The sequence below is a fragment of the Tasmannia lanceolata genome, unplaced genomic scaffold (genome assembly GCF_043159265.1).
Source record: "Tasmannia lanceolata isolate RefF3 unplaced genomic scaffold, GAP_Taslan_0.1 ptg000021l, whole genome shotgun sequence".
Lineage (NCBI taxonomy): Eukaryota > Viridiplantae > Streptophyta > Magnoliopsida > Canellales > Winteraceae > Tasmannia > Tasmannia lanceolata.
Genome location: NW_027518698.1, coordinates 6,903,968 through 6,916,278, shown reverse-complemented (window position 1 = coordinate 6,916,278; position 12,311 = coordinate 6,903,968). Strand labels below are relative to the sequence as shown.

The 12,311-nt window shown below is 36.0% G+C and overlaps 1 pseudogene; it reads right to left on the bottom strand.

Annotated features, from left to right (window-relative positions):
- Positions 1–4,429: 4,429 nt before the first annotated feature.
- On the bottom strand, positions 4,430–11,842 carry LOC143855406 (uncharacterized; annotated as a pseudogene).
- Between the last annotated feature and the right edge of the window lie 469 nt (positions 11,843–12,311).

Below are 12,311 nucleotides of genomic sequence, written 5' to 3'. Positions count from 1 at the left end.
ATTGGCAGAGATAGAAACATATGAGTCTATCCAAGATAATTATAAAGCCTATGAGGATTTGACACTGATGCTCAGGCTAAGGGTACTTGCCATACATGAGAGATGATCTAAAACAAGAAGGCATAGGACAAGACCCAACTACACTACAAATGGAGCAATGGAGCTCCAAATGAGTGCACTTATCATATGTAATGTGATATACATATTAATCAACATATAATAAGATAGATGGACAGATATTTTACATATATATGACTCCCCCTTTGTTAGAGACTCGTACAAAGTATGAATCCAAAGGGCTGTCCAGCATAGTCACCAAGGGTTTGAGAGGTGAATAATTAAAAAATAACCATTGGGCTACAAGTGCATGATTGCTAGGGGTAATCAAGTGATATCAAATGAGATTACAACCTAGCAGACCATGCTCCCCCTAACTGTGTGCATATATTGTGTATATATATATATATATATAACATTTCAAACCACATATGGCTTATCATGGTTAAGATGCTGGCTGGAAGGCAAAGAGATTATATTTTTTAATTAAAGGTGAGGGTACAATCTCCTTCTCAACAAATAAGAAGGCTAAAAGCACAAATTGAGTAGCTTTTAACTTTAAGGTTTAACATCTTATCATGAGCTAATACCACACAAAGGGGAATATACATAAATAGAGTGCTATAAATAAACGAAAAGCACATTAAGGATAGAAAAATTAAATAAGTTTCATGAGGCACACTATCCTAGGACAAGCAACTCTATCCTAACATGACAACTAGATCTAAAGGATCTCCTATCGAAGCAAGCTAGTTGTAATCTGTTAGGGAATGTTCATTTTCATTTTCATTTTTATTTTTTCTAATAGTTTGTTAGATGTGTTTTGAGGGATTAAGTCCATTTAAATGATTAAGTGATTTTCAAAACACATTTCAATTCGTTTTCTTTAAAGCCAATTTTATATATCTCTCAATTTTAAGAAATTTTTTGGCTTCTTAGGCATAATCTCCTGATCTTGAAGATGTTCATAATTTTAAATGAACTCATGAGATACAAGTTTGAGTAACTCTAGATTTCTCATATTATTAACTCACTCAAACTCTATAGTGATCTATCTTAAAGATACTCAAGTGAAGATATCTATAAATTACACACATAGGCATAATGTATACATATATACATCCTTTTAGATTCCATGCCTTTTATTAAAGAGATTTAATGAGTATTACTATTAAATTACTCTCTTTAATAATGGGTTCACATACATTTGTATTTTTCAATTTTTTTAAAACCATTTTATGTGAACACTAAGTAGATCTCATGGATGAAGGGTTATCCCTATCACAACATCCATGATTAGTCTACTATGTTTGGAGATAAGAAATCATGACAAACATGAGGTACATGGTCCAAGCATCCATTCCTACATCAACAAACTACTTTTAAAACAAAGATAGGTATTAAGCACAAAGTGCAAAGCCCTTAGAAAACCAAGATGTGTGGGAGACATATGTTCCCTTCACAAAGCATTTTTTGCCAACCACCATAATGAGTAAGTCCTTAATCAATGATACTAGATTCTTATGACATTTTCAATTTTACTCAAATGAGTATCATATATTGAATCTAGACTCATTTTCAACTTCCCTAAATAATATATTCTTATATGAACTGAGGGAATGATCCAAGGATTTTGAGAATATCAAGTGATAAACACCTTGGACACATGCTTTCCAAAATGAACTACAATGACTAGATAGTTTCATCTTAGCCATGAGAAGATATTTATTTTAAGTTTTTGGAACACAACTACTTTAACCCAACAAGATTTCTTATGCATTTAAGCACACAAGAATGGGTTTGGAGGACAACTAAGTGCAAAGTAATGGACATGAATACTCACCAAGGGCACAAGAGATCTCTAAGAAAGGTTTTGATTGAATTTCCTTAGACATGGCTTTTAACTTCTTAATCTTGCTAGAAATGATATTCAAATCAAGTTGAATATTCTAAGATCTAGCAAATGCCAAATTTATCCTAGATAGAGTTCAAATATGGTTGAAATGGACTTATAGATCAAGTTGAACTCATGGGCTAATGGTGAGGTTGTAAGCCCAAGGGTTCCCATGGGTTCAACTAATCACCTTTTCCTTGTTGTTTTGATGCTAGCAAACCTAAATTGATTAGTTTTTATGGACTAATGTGTTGCTTTGTAGTGTTGTCCCTTAGACAGGAACTTTACATGTCATATCGCCATTACACAATACAACATCACACATGGCTTGAGGATGAACATGCACAAAGGAACTAAGTGAGTTTGCACATATTGGAGGGATCATCCTTGGAAGATGTCCAAGCATAGAGCTCAAGTTGAGGATCCCACAAGCAAGCCTAGCATATGCCAAGAGGAGCTTGAAGATGAACAAGCATTGATGACGTACTCATGCATTCAAAGTGAAGATCCATTCAAGAGAGAGAGAAAGAGTCAAGTATTCACTTCCAAGCCCAAGAGCCCAAGGAAGACCTTCGAAGCCAATACAATCAAGGTGCTTAGTAGTTTTACATTTCTATATTGTATTGGAGATCTTGTTCATGTGGTTTTGCATTTCAAAGAGTTTTTTCATACCTTTTTCAAAACCACCATTGAGACCAAATTATATTTCATGAAAATCCATTTTTAAAGGTCCTAAACATTCTTAAAACAAAGGTCATAGCCCAAGGATTTAAAGGTCAAGTGTTAAGTTAAGTTGAAAAGTGAATGACATCAAAATTAGCACTTGAAAAGTGGACAAAAGCTTATTTCCACTTTTATTGGTCCAAAATTTTTTTAAATATTTTTGCAAATATTTTTAGCAGATATCTCTTATTTTTCTAATATCCGTAGAGTACAAGTACTTTAAAATCCGACTAGAAATCTGTGAGATATGAATTTTATAAGATCGTGGCAAAAAACTGTTTTTCGCATCCGCGGTCGACCGCGGCACCCCGTTTGACCGGGGCACTAAAAATGCTGTTTTTTAGAATTTCAGCAGCCCTCCCGCAGGCGATCGCACTACCCCGGTTGTAGACACCCCATTTTGACCGAACCCTAAAAATCCCAAAATCAAATAAAGTTCCCGAAACTCGAGTCTCGAAATCAAATTCAAAGTCCCCGAGATCACGTCTCAGGTTCCCGAACCAATTTTGGAACCGAGCTCCAAATGCAAAACAACCTGAAAAATCCACATTTGTAAATGATTTTCAAAATCTTGGAACCCGAGTGGTCCCTAAATTCCCGTTAGGTCCTTTAGTTTAATTACCCAAATTTTCTCATTTTTTGAAAAATTACAAAAATGTCTTCCGTCTTTAACATTTTCCGTTTCTCATTGATTTTTTTTTTCTTTTTTCCCTTTGTTATTTTGATATTGGCATCTCATTGGTGGGATCGCTAGATGTAAAAAGGCTGTTTTATGAAAAAATGAATAATTGAGTTGATGAAAATAATTTGACCTCCTTTGTGTTTGGGAATAGCACCCCGTTCTTTAATTTTAACTAAGAGGGAAGTTTGGACAAAATAGGACAAATGCCCATATCTTGAATGAGACAAAGTAGTGGGGTGTGGCTTCGGAAATTAAGAGGTACCCACCTCATTCAAATGAGAAAAATAAAATCTGCAAAAGGTAGAGAGGGGGTTGAATATATCACTTCTCATTAGGCCATTCTGAGTTTGGTATAGGGCCACATGTCCATGCAAGTAGATGTAGTCAGTTCACATCATTGGATGATCAAAAACCATTCGTTTGTAGTTGGGCTCAAATCAAGTAGGCCATGTTCCAAATTTATCTACATAGGATCTGCTGTTGGAGTTAGTCATTTTTTTATGCCATCTTATCATTTTTCTTCATAAATCAAGGGCCAAGATTATTTTGGAGGTGGAAATTTTGAATTTTCCAAGGAAAGGTTTGTCTTAGAGAATAAAATGGGAAAATGTATAATTAGTACTTAGGATGTAAAAGAAGGGATGTACATACAAGAAACAAGGGGAGCAATTTATCCAAGTAGGGGCTGTCCATAGAGAAGGAGATGAGAATATATCATTTGTCCTTCTTAATGTCAAAAGAGAAGTGAAATAGCTAAAGAGAGGGCAACCTTTGGAATCAAAAGAGTGGAAAATTTATCATCTCCTTATGAAAAAGATCGAGCAACTCATTTTAAAGGGTTTTTCCAATTTTCATAAAAAAAAAACCCTAGCAGTGCATTTCCAAAGAGAGAGAGGGAGTAAGCAGGGGCGGAGCCAGGAATTTACACTTGGGGGGCGGACTAATTGTAAAAAAAATGCAAGATATACTCACTATATATGTATATTCTTTCATAGAATAAAAAGGTTTGACAAAAAAAGTATATATATCTTTGATTGACATGCACAAAAAACCAAAAAAGTATACAAATCTTTCTATTGAAGCTGTGCCCGCCGATTTTTCATAGAATAAAATTCATCTATGATCATGTCTGTATTGAAACTCTCAGCGATTTCTTTTTCGATGTAGACAATTAAACAATCTGCAAGAAACTCATCCTCCATCTTGGTACGAAGTCTTGTTTTAACAAGCTTCATAGCCGAAAATGCACGTTCTGTAGTTGCAGTCGAAACTGGAAGAGTCAACACAAGACGTATCGATCTATCAATCAAATAATAGATCATTGACTTTCCCGTTGCACTTAATCTCTGGCAAAGTTCAGAAATTGTGGAAATATTTTAAAAATCTCGATGCTGAATTATATCAAGCTCATAATGCTGCAATTGAAATCTCAAATGAATTTTTTCCTGTTCTGAGAAATCTTGAGGATAAAATCTCTCCACAAGATTACAAATATCATCAATTTTAAAAGATTTATAAGCATCCTTCGGATCAAGAGCAGAACTAAGAATAAGGACTTCCATTGCTTGCTCACCGAATCTACTGTTTAGCTCTTGCAATTGAGAGTCTATTGCAGCATTAAATATATCAACCCGATAATGGTGGTCCATCGTAATGGGATCCTCTGAATGACGTGGGCGACCACGACCTGCTGTATAATGGGCACTCATATCAGGAATATCAATCCCACGTCTTTCGCAAAATGATTTCACTTTCTCAAGCAAACCATTTATGCTGTCTTCCCTCAACTTTTGAATGAGTAATTTTGTAGTTGAGACCAAATGTAGAGCATTCAAAATGTCTTGAGAACAATTTTGCAAAGCTTGACATAGAATATCAGTGATTCCCATGATTTCTTTCATCAAGTGTAATATAAAAACAAATTCAAAGGATGTCATCACATCATAAGCGGCATCTGCATCACCATGTTGAGAGGAAGTGGTTCCTTCATCGATGATATTCATAAGCACTGCGCAAGATGAAGAAAACATCTTTAGCAAGCTGCAAATAGAATTAAAATGGGAGCCCCATCGAGTATCCCCGGCTCGTTGCAAAGTACCAAGTTGATTAGCCCCTCTACCAGTCGCAATCTCATCGATAACAATCAAATGTGCAATATCAGCCGCTTGGTTAGATTGTAATTCATCATGACGCTTACAGGAGGCACCGATGATATTAACAATGGAAGACAGCCTTGAGAAAAAGTGATGAATAGGAAACACTTCTCTTGATGCTCCAACCAATGCTAATTGTAATTGGTGAGCTAAACAATGCACATAATATGCATATGGGCAATCTTTAAGAAATAAGGCTTGTAAACCATTCCACTCACCACGCATATTACTAGCACCATCGTACCCTTGACCTCGAATGTTTTGAATGTTAAGATTATGATGAGAGAGAACGGTACATATCTCCTTTTTAAGAGTCAGTGCAGTAGTATCTCTAACATGCACGATATCAAAAAAATGCTCTCTAATAAAACCATCCTTATCAACAAACCTCAAAACAAGAGTCATTTGCTCTCTCTTAGACTCATCTCGAGCTTCATCAACAATAATGCAAAACTTTGCATCCCCAATTTCGTCACGAATTGCACTACGCACTTTACTTGAGAAAATATGCAAAATTTCCTTTTGAATTGTGGGCGATGTGTATTTGGCATTCTTTGGAGCATTTTTCTAAGACAACCCCAGAAACGTTTTCATTATAGTCTGCTAGAATCTTTATCATTTCAATAAAATTACCTCGATTTTTGAACTAAAGCTTTCATCATGACCTCTAAAAGCACATGATTGAAATGTTAGCCAGCGAACAGTGTCTATGGAGGTCTTGAGTCGCAATCAGTTATTCTCAATCTCTTCTGATGTTTGTTTTTCTATGAGTTTATCAATATGTTGCAATTGATTCAATAAATCTCGACAAGCTTTCTCAGCAGTCTTATGTGGTGAATTAGGATCTTTTCCAACATGACCTAGAAAGGCACAGTTCAATCCGTCTTTCACTTTTTTTCAATTTCGAAATCCTTCACTTGTAAACGCGCCTAATCCCGGGCGTCCTGTTGGTTCTTTACAAAAAAGATAGCATGGCAAACAAAATGCAGCATCCTTTAAAGGGGAGTATTCTAACCAAGAAAATTTTTTAAACCAAGAAGATTGAAATCGGCGAAGATGATTCTCTACTCCTGAAAGAGGATATTCTGAAAGTAGAAATTGATATGCTCCAGCTCTAAGATATGCACGCCGAATTTCATCTCTTTGATTAACAGGATATTCCCATATTTGAGGACGTAGTGCTGGATCACGTACTAAGGAAGTAGTATCAACTTCTTCATGATGGATTCTTGGTAACTTAGAAGGATGCTGCTCAATATTTGACATCTTAGCGTTTAATGGAGATGGTGCAATGACCGATAGTTTTTGGTTTGCCCATGATTCAACTTAATATTTTGAGGAGTGCTTTCACCTGAAATCAAAAAGCTCTCTTCTCAATGGATTGGAACAAATGGAAAACTAGAATTGGAGAGAATTTAAAGAATTATATGTATTGGACAGTCATGCTGTTGGGATTTGGTAAATTGATTGTGTATATTTGGGCATGCAAGCGTGTGAAGCATATATTTAAGCATAATTACAAGAGTTTTAGGAATAAAGTACGCTTTTAATAGGCTATTCAATGATTAATTAGGATATGCTAAGAAAATAAAGGACTTCAAATACTCATGTTTTTATAAGAGGAAAGAGCTTCATTTTGAAGGAAAATAGAGAAATGGACGAGCATTACTGACCTCAAGAACAAGATGAGGAATGCAAGGGCCTTGGAGTGTTATTGGTCTGATGACAATTGACAAACTTGAATTATGATGGGATTTGTACTGGAGCTTGAGGTACTTGCATGCAGCTTTCCAAGCAGCTAGAAAAGCCTGATGATTTTCCATATTTATAACATTAACAAAGTACTTCATTTCCTTATAATAACAAGAACCCAATTCCAAGATAACCATGGCATATTCATGTGAAACATATTCTTTTGTCGAAACTAGACATGGGTTCACAAAAAAAAAAAACCATTGGAAGAGCCAAAGAGCAGATAAAAGCTCCTCTCTGGCTCTCTGTCTGTAGATTTTTTATTTGTTTAAAATTTACTCAAGGAAGACTACACATGTAACACATTGAAAATTGAAACTAAAATTTGGGTATGGGAGAAATGTGAAGGAGAAAGAATTGAAAGGAACATTGCTTTTCAAAAATAATATAGTAATGCACTAATGCTAAATCTAACTCAAGCAGACAAGCATGATAAGTTGAATATTCTTAAGCGAAAGATATAAATATTAAATATATCCACTAATCCATGAACTGAACATGTGTTTCAAGAGAACTTTAAAAATTGGAAACAAAAGAAAGGAAAAGGGGTCACATAAATAGAAGTTACAAAACCATGACTTTGTGATTTTTCAAGATATACAATTCTGATGCCTCTATTAGAAAGGAAAAAAGAGAGTTAAATCTTAAAACCTATGATAGATTAGATATAGGAAGTTTTTCATGAAAATGGGATGCAAGTCATAATCCAAAACAACCAAAGCCTTAAATGATTGAACAGGGCCTTATTCTCAATCCAAAATAAATATTTTTTAAAAAGCCCCTTAGTCTCTTAAACGAACAGCGCCTTAATCCAAAATCAAACAGAGAATTCCCCTCTCCCAGTTGGCCAGCTTTAAAAAATCATTTTTAAAATTAGGTGTTTACACCAAGATTGTAAAATCCTGGGTTTTAGAAGCTAAAACCTAGATTTTATAAGGTAAAACTTGGATGGTACAGTTTGAGGATTGTAAAATCCCTGTACAATCCAGGTTTTAGCTTATAAAATCCAAGTTTCAGCTTATAAAAATTAGATTTTAAATTGTAAAATTCAGGATTTTGCAACCCTCAACCCTGCTGGATTATAAAATCTATGTTTGATGTTTCCAAATGAGTAATGACCAAATTCCAAATAGTCAAATAGAGAACGAGAAAGCCGAAAGAAAGACAGAAAAAAAAAGAAAAAAAAAGAAAAAAAAAGAGAGATTTGTGACATACCTCTGAAGTCTGAACTGTGTGCCTTCTTCTTCTTCTTCTTCTAACTTCTTCTTCTTCAGTTCTTCTTCTTCGATTGAAAGCGGCCAGTCGTGTAGAGGTTCCGCCGTGCGCCCGTGCCAGTGAATGTTACTATGTGTCTATGTTAGGGTTAGAGTCTTAGAGAGTTAGAGACAAAGTTACAAAGGAAACTAGGAAAGGAATGGGAGTTAGGGTTTAAGGGTTTAACTTTAAGGGAAATTGGGTAAGGAAGAGTCGAAGGTCTGTTTGTTCACAGACGGTGTTGTTTTTTTTTGGCAAAAAAAACGATGAGCAATGATAAATTAACACCCCCCTTTATGATAATTGGCACCCCTAAGGGAGGATATGTAGCAGACTTTTACACTTTTTAACGTGAAAGGGATGCGAATTTATCATCGCCCAAAACTTTGCCGAATTTGTGGGGGCCCACTATAAAACGGATTTTGCAAGTCAATTGGCTGTGCTACTATAAAATATTTTTTTGCAAATCTTTGGGGGGGCCACGCCCCCCCCCCCCCACGCTATACGTGCCTCCGCCCTTGTGCCGGTGAATGTTACTATGTGTCTATGTTAGGGTTAGAATCTTACAGAGTTAGAGAAAAAGTTACAAAGGAAACTAGGAAAGGAATGGGAGTTAGGGTTTAAGGGTTTAACTTTAAGGGAAATTGGGTAAGGAAGAGTTGAAGGTCTGTTTGTTCGCAGACGGTGTTGTTTTTTTTTTTTGGCAAAAAAAACGATGGGCAATGATAAATTAACACCCCCCTTTATGATAATTGCCACCCCTAAGGGAGGATATGTAGCAGACTTTTACACTTTTTAACGTGAAAGGGATGCGAATTTATCATCGCCCAAAACTTTACCGAATTTGTGGGGGCCCACTATAAAACGGATTTTGCAAGTCAATTGGCTGTGCTACTATAAAAAATCTTTTTCAAATCTTTGGCGGGCCACAGCCCCCCCCACGCTATACGTGCCTCCGCCCTTGCGTGCCGGTGAATGTTACTATGTGTCTATGTTAGGGTTAGAGTCTTAGAGAGTTAGAGACAAAGTTACAAAGGAAACTAGGAAAGGAATGGGAGTTAGGGTTTAAGGGTTTAACTTTAGGGGAAATTGGGTAAGGAAGAGTCGAAGGTCTGTTTGTTCGCAGACGGTGTTGTTTTTTTTTGGCAAAAAAAACGATGGGCAATGATAAATTAACACCCCCCTTTATGATAATTGGCACCCCTAAGGGACGATATGTAGCAGACTTTTACACTTTTTAACGTGAAAGGGATGCGAATTTATCATCGCCCAAAACTTTGCCGAATTTGTGGGGCCCACTATAAAACGGATTTTGCAAGTCAATTGGTTGTGCTACTATAAAATATTTTTTTGCAAATCTTTGGGGGGGCACGCTATACGTGCCTCCTCCCTTGGGAGTAAGGGAGCCCAAATTGAAACCCTAGCTTCACCTTCTTCTCCGGTCAAGACTTTGCCGTACTTCGGCCAATCTCCGACCAATCATCTCCCCTCATTTACACCCCTTCCATCATCATCTACGTCCTTGAGATCTCCATTCATCTCTTTCAACCCTTCTCCATAAAAATCTGAGTTCTATAAATTTTTTTTCCACCATCTTCTTCACCATAACTCCGGCCCAAGCTCCGGCCGGCTCTACTTCCTGAAGCTACCTGTGTGTCCTTCTCTTTTGTTACTGATTTGCGATCTTTATTCCTTAGATCTTTTTCAATCTAAATCCTAACCTTGTAAGGCAAATCCTCTCTTCTCTAGTGAATCTAGCTAGATTCCGGCCAATTTTCCGGTCACTCTTGTGCAAACCTTTATGCATTTCCTTGTTCTCTTTTCTCTTTTCATATTGCAGCCATTACTGTACCTTGTCTTTGAAACCCTAACTCTAAGCTTTTACAAATCTTAGGTTTAAGCTTTATTTTCTTCTTTCACTTAATTCATCTTGCTGATCTTAAAGTTGAAGAAATAAATAAAGAAAGAGAAAAAGAGAAGGAGCAAGAGAAAGGAAGAGAGCAGAGCATAAAGAAAGAGAAGGAAAGATCTCAGCATGATTCCAATTTGATCTGAAAATCTGAGAAAGAGAGTCAATCAATCATTTATGAGAGGTAATTGGGAGATCATAGCACAATCTGAAGAAGGTATTCTTTTTATACTATTTTTTTTTATGTCCATCGCTTGCTGTTTGGGATGTGTAGGAATGTACTCGTATTCTTGTGTTCGTTTCTCTGTGTGAGTTCTTGACATGAATTTTGAGCATCTGATGCTGATACTTGAATGAACATTAATGGAATTAAGCTCACAATCAGCGCATAAGTCACGTCAAGTAGCATGAGTTGATTTTTGAAATTCACTAAGTAATGCCATGTCTGAACCTATCAAGGGGCCATAGGAAATCAGCATATATCTTTTCCTCTAGGATTGATTCCTTATGTTATGTTGATCATTACGTCTTGGTCATTGTATAGCTCTACTTCGAATGGGTTGTTGCATTCAATCTGATGTTGACATTATCATGAATTAGGCATTACACTGAACTTGTGTGATCTGATGTTAATATTCAATCCGATTCTTGTATGTTGTTTCAAATATCAACTCAACTATGTCTGGATGGTTGCATAAGGCCATCTTATCTTTTCTTTATGAATTGGATAATTAGGGTCTCATTTAGAACTATAATAATCTCAGGGTAGTAATAAAAGACAAGATGAAGGCAATGCAACTGTATTGTGATGCTTGAGTGAATTTTTTTTCTTGTTAAATATGGGGTGTTTGTAAACCAATTAAAATTTCTTGTTTTCATATGTTGAGTATATAGTCTGGAGAATGTCCTCTTATAGCATGTATAGGTTTAAGGTGTTCTAAACATTTATAAAGTAACTGAGGTTCCTTCTATTATGTGTATATGCGGTTTGGGAATATTTCATCATGTAGCATAAGAATCCATGTTATTTTAAATGTGCAAAAGTAACCATAGATGTATATTTCTTGTATGAACCCAGGTCATTAAGGAAATTGCAAAATTATCTGAGATACTCCCTTCTACATGCTAGGGTAGTAACCTAGGGATCATTCACTCATGGTATATTTAGTTTCGAATTAGTAAAGAGTTTGTAAAATCATTGTGGTCACCTCTTTCTATGTGCTGGAATATAGGACCTGAACATCATCTTTGTTAGCCAGTGTGATGTTGACCCTTGGTTTTATAGTAACTCATACCATTTTGTTTAAATAGTTAAGGCGTTGGTATTTTTTTTTAGCATATATCATCTCTTGAATCTCTTTCCTTTTCGAGATTTGTCTAGTCTCTTTGGTCGTCTTTCTCTTCTTTTCCCCTTTCATTTTGAGTTTGACTTAATCTTAGGCTAAATAATTCTCTTGTTTTAGGAATTTTTTAAAATCATTGTAAGGGCAATGAAAGAGCTGTCTAGAGCCCACCATTTAGAGAAATAAGCTATGTCTCAACAGAAAAATTGAACCTCTTTTAGGAGACAAGCAATGTCTCAGTAGAAAGTTATTCCGTTTTTGGAGACATGCATGGTTTCACTAGCAAGTCATGTATAAGGGACTTGATTAGTCCCATGATTAGAACACCCCTTCAAGTTAGAAGACTAACCTAGTCTGTCAATTACCCTTTCCTGATATATCATTGCAGGGGCAATGATAAGGTTACTTAGAGCCCTCCATAGGAGACATTCAGTGTCTCACTAGAGTTAATTGTTTCCCTGTAAGAGACAAGCTTCGTCTCATTTGCCCTAGTTATCTCTTAGTTTTAGGGAGACTCGCCTAGTCTCATCCTTTTCATTTAGGA